This window comes from Aulonocara sp. 'chitande type north' Nkhata Bay, linkage group LG3 (genome assembly GCF_057382095.1).
Source record: "Aulonocara sp. 'chitande type north' Nkhata Bay isolate Kocher_YH1m ecotype deep benthic linkage group LG3, A_spYH_male_GT1.1, whole genome shotgun sequence".
In the NCBI taxonomy this organism is placed as follows: domain Eukaryota; kingdom Metazoa; phylum Chordata; class Actinopteri; order Cichliformes; family Cichlidae; genus Aulonocara; species Aulonocara sp. 'chitande type north' Nkhata Bay.
In genome coordinates, this window is record NC_141346.1 from 18,249,966 (window position 1) to 18,256,144 (window position 6,179).

Consider the following 6,179-nt stretch of genomic DNA (forward strand, 5'->3'; position numbering starts at 1 on the left):
TAATCATCCACAACTATTTTCAGTTGCAGATGATAAAGGATTCAGAAAGTTTATTCATGCAGGCCCATATGACAGAGAATATGCATCTTCTTTTTGTTTTCATATTATAATTTATATTTAATTGTGTTGTGGTTTGCAGTGTTTTGTGTTGTTTCACTTTAAATTTGTAAAAGGAAAAAGCTGAAAATTTAAATAGTTAAAAGTTGAAATGTGAATAGTTGTTTTTTGTATTATATGATTTATTTATTACATTTTATGTGGAGTGAATAAATAAAAGTATATTTACGGTGGCCCCTAGAGACAAAGCACATACAAACTTCAAATCACGTACGAACTCTGAAGCACATACAAACCCTGAAGCACGTACAAACTCCAAAACACGTAAAAACACGTAAAAACATGTAAAACACGTAAAAACTCCAAAACACATAAAAACACGTACAAACCCTGAAGCACATACAAACTCCAAAACACGTAAAAACTCAGAAGCACATAGAAACTCAAAACACGTACAAAAGACAACAGAAGTGCTCCAGGATGCTAGGGGCAGTGTTGAACTTTTGTTACCTAGTGGCTACACAAGCCAGCAAGTACCAACGACCGAATTTGGTGTGTGGTAATAACAGGTAAATGAACGTTGTTTTTTTAAATTATTTGACTATATATGAATGCTTGTGTATAAATACACAAACAATACACACATGCTTTCAATTGTGTAATTTAAGTGATCTAGGTAGCTCTGTTTTGGAAGTTCAGTTCATGCTAGAAATGTGTTTTGGAGTTTGTACATGTTTTGTCTCTAGGGGCCACCGCATATATTTATATATAAACATATATAAATAAAACCGCTTTTTTTTTTTTTTTTACATTAGTAATTTCTTTTGTGCATAATTTTATATTATTGTTAATAATAAATTAATTAAAGCAACAAAACAACCTGAAGAGCCGGTTCTTTTTAGTGAGCCGAACCGAAAGAGCCGGATCTCTAAAAAGAGCCAGAAATCCCATCACTACTTCAAACTGGTTTCTTTTCTGTCAGTGTAACAAAGAGTATTAGGGCATCATATGAGGCAACATGATAAAAAGTACACTCATCACCAGAAAAAAAATTTTTTTTTTTACTGTTATTAAAACTCATTCTGAAGTAATTTTCAGTAACTCATAGAGGGTGTAGCATTGTGACAGTTTTTCTTGTTTTTGACTTTATTCTCAAAACAGTATTTTTTTAGGTTAACCTCAAACTTTTCAATTAAACAATTTTTTTTTCTTTTTGTGGCTATAACACTCCATTAGGGGAAACAGCTGAACCGACGTGGAAAAAAGCAGATATGATTCAGCTTGAGTTTTTATATACCATCATTATTGAGCCTTTTTGCAGTCTTGTAACTTTACACACCACTCAGTTACAAGGTATAAGTACTTGTTGACTTCAAGTGATTGAAATCCTGTTGCGTCAGTGCAAACAAACACACAACAAACCCTCTTGGTTTTTTCTTCAGCAACAGCAAGTGGAGAACACAGACCCTATAGTGATAGTGGAAATCTAATGTGTTTCTTTGGACTACACTTTCCTGTCAAATCACGTTGTTATTGTCATGCACAGATAAACAGTGCAGCCACATTTACCTGTAATGAAATTCCTTTGCTCGTGCTCATCAGCTTTACATGAAAATATATATGAGTGTGTAGTTGTATTAAAGAAGAAAATAACCATAATAATAATAAAACTAAAAATAACTAACAAAACTGTGATGGACCGAGTTGAAAAAGTAGGAAGAGTCACAGGAATTATTGGAAAAATAGGGTTGCCATTTATTTAACCCAAAAATTATATTTGCAAAAGTAATACATTTGAGCTCAGAAAAGAGGTCAAAGAAACAAAACTGAACTCCAAAACCAAATGACTGCCCTAACAAACATAAATGATCTAAACATGAACTGACACACAAGGGTATATATCAGGGGTCCCCAAACCCAGGCCTTGAAGGCCAGTGTCCTGCAGGTTTTACATGTGTCCTTGATCCATCACAGCTGATTTAAATGGCTAAATTACCCCCTCAACATGTCTTGAAGTTCTCCAGAGGCCTGGTAATGAACTAATCATTTGATTCAGGTGTGTTGACCCAGGGTGAGATCTAGAACCTGCAGGACACCGGCCCTGGAGGCCTGGAATTGGGGATCCCTGGTATATATATATAATGGCTGATCAGACCACTATAACACAGGAGGGATAACTAAACAAAACACAATTGTAAACAAACAATACAAACACTACAGTCTGGTTTATTAATAAACTAAACATCAAAGAAGAAAATCAAAACTACTAAACCCCACCCATATGGAAAGATATATATAAATCTTATAAAGTTTGTATCTGTCTTGTATGAAACTTGTATGAAACGCATACAAAAGTGAAAACAGATATAAGATCCCTTGAAAAATTATATAATGAAACTTGTATGTTTTGGATACTTACTAAAACAATGTATGAAAGTAATGAGAAAGTGGCCACTTTCATGAGTAAATCATATATGTTTTTACTATTTCTTTTCCATATGGGCAAACTCAATATTTAATTAAATACAAATACTTTGTTTTTAATGAAAGAAAACACGCATTCTACATTTCAACAGGAAATGGTGGTGCGATCCACTTATCCCTCTTTGCTTTTAATAGTTTCAAACCCTGGCCACCACCTTTTGTCTGGCAACTCGTTATATCATGGCAGATAAGTAGTAAAAGAAACAAAGGTTAGTCAAAAATCAAAGTAATGAACTGGTATGAATACCTAAGTAAACTAAATGTGCACGCTTACAAATAGAACAAATGTATCCAAACCAATCAATAAACTTATTGGAAACTAAAGTGTGTTATTGACAACACAATAACTTATTGTGTTCTAACAAAGGATTGAAAATACAAGAGTTACCGACTTTACAGTGTGGCAACTATGGGTTTGGCCATCACAAAAACACTAAAGTATTAATATTAAGAGAATTTGAGACAATTGTTTGGTATTCACAGTTTGGTATTTACAGTTGTGCAAAAACAAACTTGTGCAGTGAGAGTTTAAAGTGGTTTAAAGTGACAGTGTATAGAGTCCAGTAGTTGCAGTGAGTGTGTAATGGTGTGTATAGAATGTCAGCAGTTCAAAAGTCTGATGGCTTGTGGGTAAAAACTGTCTCTGTGTCTGGTAGTGCGGGCCTGAATGCTTCTGTATCACCTTCCAGACGGCAGGAGTGTGAAAAGTCTGTGGCTGGGATCAAAGAGGATCTGCTGCGTCTTCCTCACGCAGCGCTGTCTGTAAAGATCCTGCATGGCTGGCAGTTCAGTCCTGGTGATGCGCTGTGCTTATCTCACCACCCTCTGCAGAGATTCAGAGCATTACAGCTGCCGTAGCAGGTGGTGATGCAGCCAGTCAGAATACTTTCAATGGTGGCTCTGTAGAAGTTTGTAAGTATTCTGGGGTTCATGCCGAATCTTCTCAGGCGCTGTAGGCAGAAGAGCTGCTGTCTCGCTGCTTTTGTGATCACACCAACATGGTGTGACCAGCTCAGATCCTCGCTGATGTTGATGCCCAGGAATCTGAAGCAGCTGAGTCTCTCCACCTCTGCTCCTTCGATGTGGATGGAGGTGTGGCCTCCTCTCTGCAGTCTCCTGTAATCCACAATGAGCTCCTTGGTTTTGCTGATGTTAAGCAGCAAGTTGATGTCGGGGCTCTCACCTCTACACTGTATGCGGCCTCATCTCCATCAGAAATGCAGCCGATGATGGTGGTGTCATCTGCAAATTTCATGATGGCTTTCTCTTTTATGTAGTAAAAATTAGGTTTCATTTTCACTGCAGTGCTGGGACACTCATATTAATCGATCTGTCAGTGAACACTTTGAGTAATGTAACTGCTGACAGCAAAGGGCAATGCTCTCAGAGTCCAAATCCATGAGTGGCTGTCTACCTTTGTGTTAGCAAAGTGGTTTTGTTTTTTTGTTTTTTTCAATATTTCATTTTGCTAATTTTTTCAAAAAGTGTTACAAAATGTGTATTTTGACAAAACTTGAGTTTTCTTTGGTTGTTAATTTAATTTGTCTTTTGAATGTGTGCCACTGCCACATCTTTGTTAAACTGGTCTGGTCTGAAATTATGAAAATAAAGATTATTCAGGTTTTTAAAAATATAACTCTCTGCTTCTTAATTCAGACAAAACTGAGGTAATTGTACTCAGTAGGGGTGCAACAATACACAAAATTCACGGTTCGGTTCGATGCTTTGGTGTAACGGTTCAATATTTTTTCGATACAAAAAATGTTCATGCCTTTTTAATTTGTCATTTATTAAAATTATAAATATATATTTTAACTCAAAAGTACAATTTTTTAAATTTATTGTTGCTGAAACAACAAAATAAAAATAAAAAAATCTGTCTGATAGAGAAATCACTCATCTTTGGAAAAGAGAGTTTATTACAGAGAAATGGCTCTTTCCAAAATAAAAGCTATACTATACGCTTCTTCTGGGCTATATTCTCAGCAGCATATTAAACATATCAGGTCCCCATAAGGAGAATTGTGTGCTAACGGCTGTCTAAATGACTCAGGTAAAGTTTGTAGCATGCATGCTTGTTGCTTTTGTCTGCTTCCACTTGTCTTTGCACTAGGATGATGCCAGTGTAAATGTGCCGTCATATTTGTTGTGTTCCCACTAGTGCTGCCAGCATTAATCTCGTTAAAATGACGTTAAAGCCACAACGCGGCAAATCTCCGTTAACGAGTTACCGCGGATCGCCCCGTGCGTGGGGCTGGGGGGCGTCAACACGTTAATAAGCTAGCTGCGCTGACGCAGTAGTTCCCACCAATTGAGCATTGCGTGGCACATCCGACATACTATTTTACTTTTGTCCATGACGCGCTTACCTTCAGGGTCATGCTTCACATGAAAACCAAAATAGTTCCAAACGCCAGATCTGAATGAGGGTGGGGGAGGTTCAATTTGCCATGTTGCAATGAGAGCTTAGCTTCTGTCTTGCTAGCTTGCGCTGCGCTCAGTGGATCTGCACTCGACAGTGCAGCCTAGGCGGAGTAGTCGAACGCAGATTCACTGAGCGCTCAACACAGACAGCATCGTCAGAAGAAAAGTTGATAAAATAAATTAAAAATTTTGTATTGTTCATACATATGCGTACCGAACCGAAAGCACTGTATCGAACGGTTCAATATCGATACGAGTATTGTTGCACCCCTAGTACTCAGCCCTGAAAATCTTAGAACTATGGTATCTAACCAGATTCTTACTCTGGATGGCATTACCTTGGCCTCCAGTAACACTGTGAGGAACCTTGGAGTCATTTTTGACCAGGACATGTCCTTCAATGCACACATTAAACAAATATGTAAGACTGCTTTCTTCCATTTGTGCAACATCTCTAAAATTAGAAACATCCTGTCTCAGAGTGACGCTGAAAAACTAGTTCATGCATTTATTACTTCTAGGCTGGACTACTGTAATTCATTGGAGGTTATGATAGGGGACAGCAACAGGGACACAGTTACTAATCCCAGTCCCTCTCTACCCTGACTCTAACCCTAATATAGGCACCCAGCCTCCCCTCCTAACACAGCACTCACCTACCTTGCTGTCTTCACTGTCAGCAACACTAAAACAGCTAACAGCACTTTAAAGCGCTGTAAAGCCACAAGCTTGTTTGCTCTTTCACAAACTTCTTCTTTCACCACTATGATGTTGATGGTTGCCTGATATTCTCGGTTGGATCAATATTACAAGGTAACCTGTGTGAGTGTGTGGTAAGATTCCTCTATAATTTTCAGAATATTCTGACTGAAACGTTATAATACTGTAACACTCATGTATCCTGTGTTCACACATACTCAGTTGTCCAGGTAAGGTTCAGGTGAACTGCAGCTTTAAGTGTCGTAAATGATGTGATGATGTGTGAGTGTAACCCCTGTGAGAAGGTGGCTCACAGGTAAGCTGCAGAGCCTTGTTCACATGGACGTGTTTAAATAAAGTTAGAAAAGGTTTCATTTCTTAATGTGAAGCACAGCTGGAACATCTGGAAGATGCCGAGCATCAGCTGTAGATCCAGAGTCACAGTGACCTCTGCCTGAACACATTTTTTGTTAAAGGTAAAAGATGAAAATATTTAAAATAGAAAATGACTCTCA